Source organism: Schistocerca nitens, chromosome 6, assembly GCF_023898315.1.
Source record: "Schistocerca nitens isolate TAMUIC-IGC-003100 chromosome 6, iqSchNite1.1, whole genome shotgun sequence".
Taxonomy (NCBI): domain Eukaryota; kingdom Metazoa; phylum Arthropoda; class Insecta; order Orthoptera; family Acrididae; genus Schistocerca; species Schistocerca nitens.
This window is the reverse complement of record NC_064619.1, coordinates 71,480,926-71,494,823: the sequence shown is the minus strand read 5'-3', so window position 1 is coordinate 71,494,823 and position 13,898 is coordinate 71,480,926.

Sequence of the window (13,898 nt, the reverse complement as noted above, 5' to 3'; positions counted from 1 at the left end):
ATAACTGCCAAGGATTATGTGGCCCTCTTTGCTGATACGGTCCACCCCGTGGTACAATGTCTGTTCCCCAATGGTTATCATGTGTTCCAAGAAGAGAGGGTCCCTTTTCAAGCAGCTCGCGTCGTCGAGGGCTGGTTTTGCGACCACAACGATGAACTGTCGCATGTCTCCAACCCACCAGTAACCAAGTCTCAATACTATTCAGCCTTTATGTTCTACTTTGGCGGAAGGGTGAGTAATAGATATCCACTTTCATAATCGCTACCTAAACTTTCCGCTACTTTGAAAGGCTAATGGTATAATAATCCCTTCAAAAACTATACAAGACATGTATTTATCCATTTCGACACGACAGGAAGCTGTTTTGAATGACAACGGATTCCTTATACTGCATCAGACACGGTAATGTGTATTTGGTGTTTCCATGTTTTTGTGCACCCCTTGTACGAAGATAAGCGACGGGTGTCATTCTAAATTTCTAAATAGAAGAAATTTCTCATGTGGACTGAAAATTTTAAGAAACTGGGTAGTTTAGGTCCAGAGAACTGACCGAGAATTGTTCATGCTGTAAAATTTGGGGGGATATTGTTGGCTCATGTGAGACAAGTTTCATCAATAAGCACCCTTCAACTTGCCCATGAAACACGTCGAAGACTGCAATGCAGGGAATTCTTATTGCCGATAGATACATATGCATCGTCCATTTGCCATTTCATCAGGAACTATAAAGTGGATGGCACATTCTAGGCTGACCCCAACTAGTAATGTTCAGCACGTCGTCCTATGGCCAGACTGGCTTTTGTTCAGCTGCTCAGGAGTGCTATATGGCTCACTTTACCCGTAACGTATTCACCATGTACACACTCACCTTACCCGTAACGTATTCACTATGTACACACCAGAGGTACTAGATTTTCAAATGTAGCTGCGCTAGCACCTCTAGGAATGTGAAAGAGGTCGAGACGAACATTAGTGTATTTTAGAGGCTCTTGGTACATGTCTCACGCTCAACTAAGCTCATTCATAGTTAAAGATTTCTAAAACAGTTCAACATGTGGAAGCTAAACTGTCTTCAGTCGAAGCTTTAGGGAAAGGGGGCTGTTACTTTCAGTGTTAGCCACACTCTACGTTTCTGTCCCAGTTACTTCAGTGTGATATTTGATCACATTATTCTTCATCACAATGCGTCGGTGAACATACCACAGTACGCTGAACGCGTTTACTACGGTAGACCCCCCTTGAGGAAACTTCAGTTTATTGTCTGCAGATGGCAGATTGCCACATATACGTCGTGTAGTGGCCACAATGCTCTGCAGTCGTTGATAACTACTTTGACCAATGACCGTTCATCACCCGACTACACTACACCCATAGAGATCGATCAGTGCAGGCTCCAAGCCAGCACATCTCTCTCAGCAATATCCCATATGTGCCAAACAGGATGGAAGCCAGACAAGTATACTCATGTTCGTGGAACATTGTGGGTCGTGTTCCCAACACAATTCGAGTAGGACTGAACGGTGCACCTGGGAGTGACAGGAAGTACACTCCTTGCATGCCATGTCGAGTCAATGATTAATAGTTGTTAAATGTACAGTCGAAGAGTTAAAAGCATGTCGAAGTGTGCTGTGTCCCATCTTTGTGGGCGGTCACTTCCCCGGATATGTACATGGAGTTAATAGCAGAGTGGTTGAACTGTGTTATGAAGCACTAGCTACGTATTGCAGTAAATGAAACTCATTAGCTTTGACAGATGTCAGCTAAGTGAATAGACTGAAAACTTGATTTTAAACAAAACTCAGGTCGTCACTCTCAACGCTGAAGTATCATGTGAATCGAAATCAGACCCAGCTCTGTTTTAGAAATCTCTAATAGCACCTTTACTACTAGCGATGTATATAAACGACTCAGAAGACAAAGTCTATTTGGCCGGCCGCGGTGGTCTAGCGGTTCTAGGCGCTCAGTCCGGAACCGCGTGACTGCTACGGTCGCAGGTTCGAATCCTGCCTCGGGCATGGATGTGTGTGATGTCCTTAGGTTAGTTAGGTTTCAGTAGTTCTACGTTCTAGGGGACTGATGAACACAGATGTTAAGTCCCATAGTGCTCAGAGCCATTTAAACCATTTTTGAACAAAGTCTATTTATATGGCTGTTTGGAGTGACGTTGCATGGGGGCTTAATAAAAATATTAATGCAAATAATTTTAATTTTTTTTTTTTGCTTTAGTAGCTGTCTGTCCGATTACGAAGTCTCGTAACGGTTGGCCCTGACTGTTATTGTTACGCAATCTGACTGCTTAGAACAATAACAAAGAATGAAATGGAAATTTTCATTAACACAGTTAATTAATTAAGCCCCCAGCAACTATAAAACCAACGCAACAACAAGCACAAGAGTAACTGTTCTGTGTGTGGGAGTGTGACTCAACGTACGCATCTGGCACGGTTCTTCTTCAACAACACAACAATTTTTAAATAACATTATACTGAATTAATTAAAGAAAATACAAATACCATAATTACTCAAGAGAACCACAATTACACTCTAATCCAAGAACCCAAGCCAGATGCTTTGTTGACTGAACCTGTAATGACACATTATTTAAAACATGGAAATAATGAAAAATAAATCAAGTTTCGTTACCTTCATATATTGACCAAAATCACTCTCATAATTACAATATATCTCCACACCGCCTCGCTATTACCACATCTGAACAAGAACCTTTCAGTATCACATCTCAGCAAGCACTCCCTACTAGCACATCTGAACACCAACTGACTACTACGAGCTCTCCCCAAGCAGTGACCTCTAGCACATCTCAATAATGACAGCCCGTGGAGGCGGCGGAACAATGCTCTCTAGCGATCTCTGGCGCTGTGGCTCAGTGTAGCCACCTTTCATATGCCCTTCCTCCACGGCTATAATTTGATGGTATTTTTGCCAGCATTGGTGGTGAAAATACCACCAAATTCGTCAAAAAAATACAGACAAAAATAAAAGATAATATTAATACGTAAATATCATATAACTAGATAAAATTTTGGCTTTGCACTGACCTTTCAATAACCTATTATATAGAATACAGTAAGCAATACAAATTCTTTCATACATGTGACTTTACATAACAGTTTATACAAGTATTATGTGGTTAAACAGTTCAATCAATAGCGTCAGCAATGACGAATATGTGCAGGTAAGAGTCTCATAACTTTCCACAAACAGTAATACACAATAAATCAGTTTATACAAATATTCACATAAACGCTTTCCATAGCCCAAGAATAAGCAGTTGACAGTTCCAGCAGTAGCACCCAGCAATGGTCAACAGGTGCAAATACCACAAGTAACATTTTTTCAATAGAAACAGTCTATCAGTGGCACCCAGTACTGTTGAATAGGTGCAGACACCAACAAGTAACACCATTTCAGTAGAAGCAGTCCATTAGTGGCACCAGCAATGTTGATCAGGTGCACACAGCGACAGGTGACTTCATTTCAGTAGAAGGAGTCCATCAGTGGCACCCAGCAATGTTGAGCAGGTGCACACAGCAACAGGTGACTTCATTTCAGTAGAAGCAATCCATCAGTGGCACCCAGCAATGTTGAGCAGGTGCAGACATCAACAGGTGACATCTTTTCAGCAGAAGCAGTCCATCAGTGGCACCCAGCAATGTTGAGCAGGTGCAGACACCAACAAGTAACACCATTTCAGTAGAAGCAGTCCATTAGTGGCACCCAGCAATGTTGATCAGGTGCACACAGCAACAGGTGACTTCATTTCAGTAGAAGCAGTCCATCAGTGGTACCCCGCAATGTTGAGCAGGTGCAGACATCAACAAGTAACACCATTTCAGTAGAAGCAGTCCATCAGTGGTACCCAGCAATGTTGAGCAGGTACACACAGCAACAGGTGACATCTTTTCAGTAGAAACAGTCCATCAGTGGTACCCAGCAATGTTGAGCAGGTACACACAGCAACAAGTCACATTTCTCAGCAGAAGCAGTTCAATAAAATACACTGTCACTGATCACACTGTTCATCAGAGTTTGTAAGCAGAAATTAAACATGTCCTAGTGGCACCAATATTGTAGAAAAGGTACAAGTAACAGTCCATAATTTTTTTTTACAATCACTGATCACACAGTTCATCAGCAGAAATTAAACATGTCCTTGTGGCACCAATCATGTAGAAAAAGTGCAAGTAACAGTCCATACTATTCACCATAACTACTGAGACAGTTCAGTCATGAACAATAGTTTGAATGCACATACAATTTCTTTAACAAAATATAATCAATGCTCTTACACTAAACATACAAATCATAATAAACACACAAATGATATCAGTTAATTGTCACATTAACTATTACAGTACACAATAACAGTTAACCTATAATATTTATGGGTGTCAGTGCAAGCCACTACCAACAAATAAAATAATATTTAGGAGATAGGTGGGTAGGATTAGGAAAGGAAAACACACAAAACACATCCACTCATCTTTCATCCTCATTAAGTGCTACTGTGTAATTGAATAGTGTTAACTGTGTAAATGTAACTCTGTCCAAGATCTGATGTTCATCATGTGTACCAAGTAGTAGTGGCAGCAATGTATAACAGTCAATAATAGTTAGTCAACGTCATAGTCATCATGTCAAGACCAATGTTTGCCAAGCCAGATCAAATTGTACTGTTGCTGAACAACTGTCAGTGAGCCAAGATATGCAAATACTTCCTCTCTTCAAAAAAAATGTATACTGCTTATTGATTTAACAAAGTGTGTGTGTAGGCAATCTTCTTTCTACTTGAGTGTTCTAGTCTGCCATCTTCATCCTCCTTGTTCCATATGGACCAACAAAAAAAAAAAAAATGCTCCTCACTTACTTTACCTCTTATCCACCAAACTCCAATAATCATCACTTAATCTTAATACTTCAATAATACGTCGATACATATAAACCTCAGCACCAATATCATTTCACTTCCATAACAACTCTTCCCTCTAGTCAGTCTCCTCGAACAAGTACAGATAAAATCCTAGTGCAACTTCAATTCAGCATCCCATACAATCCGAAGACACATTGTCCACACACAACCTCTGTGTATTCCATCTGACCCAAATTTTCTACTCATTATAAATTATAAGATACATTTTGGTTCCTTGTCCATCATTAAATAAAAGAAATGCATACATGACCTCTAACAGACTTAGTTCGAATAACTCTCAGTAATTAAGTACGATTACGGAGTGTGAATAATCATAATATTTCACAGTGTGTACACCACTTCAAGAATCATGGCAGAAGCAATCATGTGGAGTATTCCTTGTGTCAAGTGTCACTTCCTATTTCAATTGCTCACGAAAAATGCAGTGTAATACTGTCAATGGTCTAAACCTAGTTTTGGTCTGTCATGTCGTTAGCTTCCTTCCTATTAGCATAAATTTATACAGCTTCCATAAGACCTCAGCTCATGTGACTTCTATGACTTTCTTTTACTAATGTCGTTCGTCGAATTATAGCAGTTCATTTTCTTATCTTAAAAATATAAGGCACTGAGCGTAAGCAAAACATGCAATAGCGAGTAAATATACCAGTAGAGAACAGAATGTCAACAAGTGGATGCAGCACAATCCCTACAACGAGGCTCTGCCAAGTGAACAATCTATAATTAATACCACAGTGTAACCTAAACTCTATATTTGTACACAGTATATCAGCATTTCTATATACTAGATTGAAGAGTAGTTATGACAACAAAACAGAAATGTGTAAATATGCAATCCATACGCACAGCAGCAAACATGCCTTACACAATAAACAGGTCATTAGAATCACATCGCCATAAGCAAATAAATCTTCATATGTAATCTTAATAAGTAAACATGAAGGCGCAAGCAGATAAATCACAAAGTATAACTTACATATCTAACCACATCAGCACAATTAATCAGGTGACAATTATAATTTAAATAACTAAGCACAGCAGGCACATAATAAAAAAAATATGACGTCAGTGAAAAAGCATAGCAGCCAAGCGATGCATAATATACGCAAGTAATAACACTGTTCATTAATCAATAATTGTCAAAATCAGTAAATGTACACAAGCACGTCGCTTCACAAGTAATTTCATAGAACATAAAATTTAGCACAAAGTATGAGTCACGTAATCGCGAGCAGCAAATTACGTCTAAAGTACGTACCTAAGTGAAATTATGTTACCTGAAAAATAAACTCAATTAATAGTTACCCTTTTTAGTTTATTAGTTTCATCTTCGAAATGACCTTCTTCCTGAAAATTTTCTCCAAAGCAAGTCGTCTTATCGTCGGACACGCACAGAATTTACCTGAAGGTCTTAAATACTTTATACAACCGTATCCTGAAAAATACTGAACGTTAATAACATAATTTATGAAGTCCTTATAGCTTTATACAGAATTTAGTCGGAGAAATTAGACTGTGTATTTGTTTACGTCTGTCAGTGCATTCGCACTGAGCGCTCGATCAGCTGTAGGCGCGTGACGTAGGAAGGTAATTGTTTGCGGTCAACGACTGCCTTGTGCGGCGCGCAGACTGACTGTTGCTTTGAGTATGTGCCGCCGCCAAACACAGCGCGGTATCCTTGTACTCTCTCCATGTTTACGTAAACTGTTGGTTTCTCACAAGTATGTCATTCCACAAAAATTTTTACGTTAGATATGTGATGTATTCCCTTAGAGCGTCGAGATTTAAGAGTTTCTACTTCAACAGTGTTATCATGTATAATTTTGCGAACTCTATATGGACCGTTATAAAGCAGAAAAAATTTGCGACACAAGCCTTTTCCTTTATGAGACAAACGGTGGGACTTAATTAACACCTTCTGGCCAACTGACAAGATTTTTAAACGACCAGGACGTTTCGCTGATTTCTCTCTTCTAGCAGCCGCCGATGCAATATTTTGTAGAGCCAGGTTGACAACTTCAGAATGCCGCAGTTTCCGTGAAGGCGGAAAAGGAACGATTTCAGAAATGCGATTTGTCGGTGCTTTATTCTTTAATATCAGTGTAGGCGGTAAAGAAGTTGAATCATTAGGAAGTTCATTCAGAATGTTTTGAAAAAGATGAAGATACTGATCCCACGTTCTGTGATTCTGATGACAATAAAGACGACACAATTTATTGATTTCCTTCATCCATCTCTCTGAAGCATTAGATTGAGGGTGAAAAAGTGAAATGAAAATTGGTTTAATCTTCCGACGCCGTAGAGTACGAAGCCAAATTTTAGAGCGAAACTGTGATCCATTATCTGATATAACCTTATCAACATGACCAACTTCTTTAAGAAAATGTTTGATGAAAGCGTTAGATACTGAACGAGCTGTTGCTTTGCGTAAAGGTGTAAAACACACATATTTTGATGTCAACTCCACTGCTACGAAAATGTACGCAAAACCATTAGTAGAACGAACCACTGGACCGAACAAATCGACTGCAGCCATCTCCTTTAATTTCGCTGGAATGATAGGAAACAACGGTGCTCTGTGAGAAACTGTTGGCGGCTTAGCCTTTTGACATAATTTGCATTTGGCAAGAACAGATCGAATACGTTTTTCCATATTACTGAAGTAGCAATTTTCTCGTAATTTATGAAAGCATTTTCTGGGACCAAAGTGCGCATAACTGAAATGTGTGTACCAAATCAATTTATTGACCCACTCATCAGGAATACAAACTAACCAAACAGAGTTGTCGACCGATTTTCGTTTGAAAAGAATATCATTGCGAACTAAATAATACTGTCTGATCGCTACGCTTTCCTTTCTCCTCCACTTCTCCTTAATGTCCTTCCAGATTGGATCCTTATTTTGCTCCTTAGCGATGTCCTGGAGCGAAGACGAAATAAAGTTCTCAAACGCAACACCTTGAATGTACATCAAACAATAATGGTTTTCTTTGCCGTCCTCTTCGGCACTTTGTTTCAAACCCATAGGTGCACGTGATAAAGCATCAGCAACAATATTTGAAGATCCCTGTATGTAAACAATACTAAAATCAAATTCCTGTAGGTACAACGCCCATCGTGACAATCTGCCATGAGTTAATTTTGTCGACATAAGAAATTCCAGAGCTCGATGATCGGTGTAAACCTTAGTATGTCTGCCAAACAAAAATGTGCGAAATTTTGTGAAGGCCCATACAACAGCCAAAGCTTCAAGTTCCGTAATCGAATAATTCTTCTCTGATTTAGAGAGAACACGGCTTCCAAAGGCAACAGTTTTCTGTACTACAACGCCGTTTTCTTCTATCTCTTGAAATAAATGTGCACCTAGGCCTTTGTATGATGAGTCCGTCGCCAAACAAAAATCTTTAGATAAATCCGGATGTGAAAGAAGTGGGGCAGCAACTAAAGCATCACGAAGTTGTTCAAATTCTGACTGAGCTTCCTCATCCCAACACCAATTAGAATTTTTTCCAGATAATTCACATAAACGAGGTGTGGCCAAATTGTCCAATCTAACAAAGCGTCTAAGAAAATTACAGACACCAAGGAAACTACGAACATCACGTTTTGTGGTAGGAACAGCATAATTATGAATAGCGTCTAGTTTCTCTGGATCAGGGAGAATACCTTCTGTAGAAATAATGTGACCGAGAAATTTCACCTGAGAACGACCAAATTCAGATTTTTCCAAGTTCACTGTCATGCCAACTCGTGCAAAAATACGTAATAATGAATCCAAAATTTTGTTATGCTCACTCCAAGAACGTTTAGCAATAAGAATGTCGTCAACATAAGAAGTAATATTGTCACGAAGATAAACAGGTAAAATTTCATTTAAGCTACGAATGAATGCTGCTGAAGATACAGTAAGTCCAAACGGTAATTTCCGAAACTGGTAACAGTTACCAAAGGCTAAAAAAGCAGTATATTTTCTACAATCAGGGTGGAGTTCTATTTGCCAAAAACTTGCGCGCATATCAATCGTGGATAAAACTTTAATTCCATGGAAATGTTGAAGAAGTTCATCTAAATTTTGTGGACGGTCAGTTTCAGGAATAATAATATTATTTATCTGTCTGGAATCCAGAACCAAACGAATTGACCCATCCTTTTTAAGAACAACGTGTAATGGGCTGGTATAAGGACTGACTGCTGGCTCAACAATGCCCTGATCTAACATGTATTGAAGTTCATTCTTAACCTTGTCTCTGTAAGCCAAAGGAATAGCGTACGTTTTTCCGCGAAATGGTGTGTGTTCTTTTACTTTAAATAAATATTGTAAGCCTTGTATAGTTCCTGTGTGATGACTAAACACTGTAGCATGTGAAGTCAAAATATGGTGCAGCTCTTCTCTTGCAACGTCATCTGGCACTTCAGCTTTCTTAACCTTTTCATTAATTAATTCTTCGCTATTAATTACATCATCCATCGCGTCCCTGTATCTATTGTCATTTTCATGAATAAACACACTGTCGTCATAATGCTCAACAAAAGCATCAGAAGTAAGAAACCTTAAACATTTTGTATCTGATTCAGATCTTGCTAAACACTCGAAAAATTTCAAACATTCAGCATTCCGGCAACAGTCAAATTCACACTTCCTTCTTTAAAGTTCAAAATTGCCTTATGTGCGTTAAGAAACTCCATACCTAAAATAATCTGTGTACTGAGTAATGGAACAATAATAAAATTAGCAGAAAATTCGTATCCTTGACAAATGAAATTTAGGTTGGTCTGTTGTTTAACTTCCACACCTTTTCCAGAAATCGCTCCTCGAATTGTAGTTTTAGAAATAGGTAACACGGGACAGGCAATAGTTCTTTCACATATACGAAAAACTGATTCACTAATGACGTTCAATGGGCTCCCAGAATCTAAGACTGCAGTGAACTTATTCTTACCCACACATACTTCAATAACAGGATGTAAAAATGCGTCTACATTAGTTTCCTTTTCGTCTAACAAAATGTCTCTCATGTCTTCCAGTCGTACGTAGTGTAAAGTCGAAGTGTCATTACTTTCTGAACCGTCTATATTGCTGCCAGAAGCCGAAGCTGCTAGTCATTGTCGATTGTTTGCGTCACGTCTTTGATTATTCGCGTCATTTCGCGGATCAATTTCTACTAATTGCACTTGTCTCTCTGAAGTTCTGTCACGTGGAGGATGCCAATTAGGTCCTTCCTGTCTGTTAGATGCAAATTCTTGGTTGTGTCTGTTATTAAAATTTCTGTTTTCCTGTCTGTCTGCATAACTACTTCTTGTGTAATTTCGACTGTCACTTCTGAAATTATTGTTGTATCTACTACCCTGGTTATTTCTGTAGTAAGAATTTCTGTTACTGTATGAATAATTTCTATCTTGATGATACCGATTACTGTTTCCGTATGGTTGATCATTCCGGTAGGAATTACCGTTATTATAATTGTCTGTGTAATTTCTGTTAGAACGTCTGTTATTCTCATAAGGCTGGTATCTATTGTCCTGTCTGTTACGTCTGTCATTCTCAAAGTTACCCAAATAACGTCCGTTCCGATCACTATCCCTTTTCTCTGAAAATGTATTGTAATTACTGCTACTGAAAAAATTACAAGAAGTCCCGTCGTCGTTGTCATACTCAAGTTCTTGTAGCAAAGTCTTAAAAGTCTCAATGTCGTCTTTACATCTTCCGGCTAAAGCAATTTGTCTTATGGATTGTGGCAGCTTAGTTAAACAAATGCGAATTAATTCAGTCGGACTGTAAGGGTTGGAAAGGAACTGATTCTTTCGAATCATGTCTTCAAAATATTCTGCTGGCGTGCGGAATTCAGACTGTTTGAAATTACGCTGCATAATAAGACTGTGTTTGACTCTGTCTTGCGTGTTTTCGGACCAATATGCCGATAGAAATGCATGATAAAAATCATTCAGATTATTACAATCTCTAATGAGTGCACGCATCTGCGTCGCCGGTTCGTTTTCTAAATATCCACACATAAATTCCAGTTTGTGACTTAGTGGCCAATTTGGTGGGAGTGCATACATAAATTGATCTAACCATGCACATGGATGTATGTCATTTTTAGAATTGCGGAAGATCTTAAATTTCCGAACAGTCAAAAAGTGTTTATAGTCAAAGTTTTCGCCTCGTGGCGACAAAGACCTACCGCGTCTGTCCCAGTTTGAATGTCGATTATTGTCAAGTTCGCGCGCCTGGCGCTCTCTTGTTGTGTCCCGTAAATGAAATAAATTACTTTCTTCAAACCCCTCTGCTATCTGTGATTCTAAATTTCTTCTGCTGTCTTTTCCTACGATTTCGCCTTCAATTTGTTTGACTTGCTTTCGTAATGCCTCAACTTCCCTTTTAACGCGTTCATTAAATTTTCCCTGATTTTCAACATGCTTATTTATGTTCTGGTACTCTTCGGTTTCTGCAAATGGTAATGGAGCTGTATCATCTGAATCTCTATCCCCATTTAAACTAAGACTTGTCAATTTATCTGAACTCTCCTCAACTCTTTCCGATAAATCACCTATTTGTTCTTTCTGTCTATTTACGTCTTCCGTAAGTGTCGCGACTCGGGTTTCAGTATTAACACATTTGGTAGTTAACTGTTCATATTGTTGTGTTAGTTTATTTATTCTGTCATTTGGTACGGATTCCTCGATTCTCTCAAATATTTCTTCCTTATCGTGTGCACGTTGTAAATTTAACTCTGAAAATTTCTGTACTATCACGCGATCTCTCTCCTCCTGTTCTCTATCCTGTTCCCTTTGTCTAATCTCTACTGCAATTAATCTATTATTGTGAGCATTCAAAATCGGTTGTACTTCTTCTCTGATTTCTTTCTTTAATTCATCTTTCATATTTTTGAAACATGTCCCTATTCGTGAATCTAACCGTGTTTCCATTGTTTCCATCTCTGTTTTAATTGTGCCTATTTGTGATCCCAACTGTGATCCCAGTGAGTCTAACCGTGTTTCCATTGTTCCCCTATCTGTTTTTAATTCAGATCGTAACTGTGATCCCAGTGAGTCTAACCGTGTTTCCATTGTTCCCATCTGTGTTTTAATTGTTCCTATTTGTGATCCCAAATTTAATATTGCACCCATCAACTGCTCCATATTAGCTTGTTCGCAATTCCTTTCGCCCCTAACATTTCCCGCAAAACCAGTTTCATTCGTCATAGCTGTAAAGCTATCTGTGTTTGATGCTATTCCAGAATTTTCTATCGTTAATCTCGTATTCTGTGAATTTTCTGATTGAGAAAAATTTTGAAATGGTTCCGGACTACTTTCCCGACTTATTAAATTGATTTCCACTTCATTATTCAACATACTGTTCTCCTGTGTTGGCGAGTTCGCCATGTCAACAATTTCGTCATTCTCACTATTCATCATTTTTGCCTTTTTCATTGATCGCGTAATCATTTACAAAATATACAAAACTCGTCACTATATGAAAATTACACACAATGACTCTTTATCTCCAACAATACCCTTCACACGAAATGCTTCCCTCAAACACGATTAACGAACAATTGAAATAATTGCATTAAATTGTCAAACGCGTATACAAGGCAATAAAAATTAAATTTTGAAAAATACCATTAGAAGAATGCTAATTACCAAATCTACACATGCAATATAGACTACAATTACTAACTACAAATTACTACAACAATCCTACTGTCTACTATTTCTACAATCAGAAGAATTCCAAGGGACGATCCGAAGCAGTGGACGCCACGTGCATGGGGGCTTAATAAAAATATTAATGCAAATAATTTTAATTTTTTTTTTTTTGCTTTAGTAGCTGTCTGTCCGATTACGAAGTCTCGTAACGGTTGGCCCTGACTGTTATTGTTACGCAATCTGACTGCTTAGAACAATAACAAAGAATGAAATGGAAATTTTCATTAACACAGTTAATTAATTAAGCCCCCAGCAACTATAAAACCAACGCAACAACAAGCACAAGAGTAACTGTTCTGTGTGTGGGAGTGTGACTCAACGTACGCATCTGGCACGGTTCTTCTTCAACAACACAACAATTTTTAAATAACATTATACTGAATTAATTAAAGAAAATACAAATACCATAATTACTCAAGAGAACCACAATTACACTCTAATCCAAGAACCCAAGCCAGATGCTTTGTTGACTGAACCTGTAATGACACATTATTTAAAACATGGAAATAATGAAAAATAAATCAAGTTTCGTTACCTTCATATATTGACCAAAATCACTCTCATAATTACAATATATCTCCACACCGCCTCGCTATTACCACATCTGAACAAGAACCTTTCAGTATCACATCTCAGCAAGCACTCCCTACTAGCACATCTGAACACCAACTGACTACTACGAGCTCTCCCCAAGCAGTGACCTCTAGCACATCTCAATAATGACAGCCCGTGGAGGCGGCGGAACAATGCTCTCTAGCGATCTCTGGCGCTGTGGCTCAGTGTAGCCACCTTTCAACGTGGTTTTATAAAAGGGAGCCACGCAGAATGAAATCAAAGCGCAATAATACCTGAAAATGAGCTGTACTTACAGTAAAGAACTGAAGTGACGTAATGCACATAAATGGGCGAAATAATCCGTTAATGTCTAATTATTTTGGAAGAGTAACGAACGTCCCAACTATAGCAGTGTTAGCCATTGTAGTTTAGTGAGGAGATCTGTAACAATCTCCCGTTTATAAAACAAGCTCTTGTTTGAATATTTTCTACCTCGTCTGTTAATCATACCTGATAAGGATTCCAGGTTGTTGAACAATATTTAACAAATGGTCGAAAAAGTATTTTGTAAAGACATTTCTTTTGTAAATGAATTGCACTTAAGAGTTTTCTTCCAACGAATCTTAGACTCTCATTTGCATTTGTATGTAGCATTTCCAACCGTCGACGCTCAGGACGATTA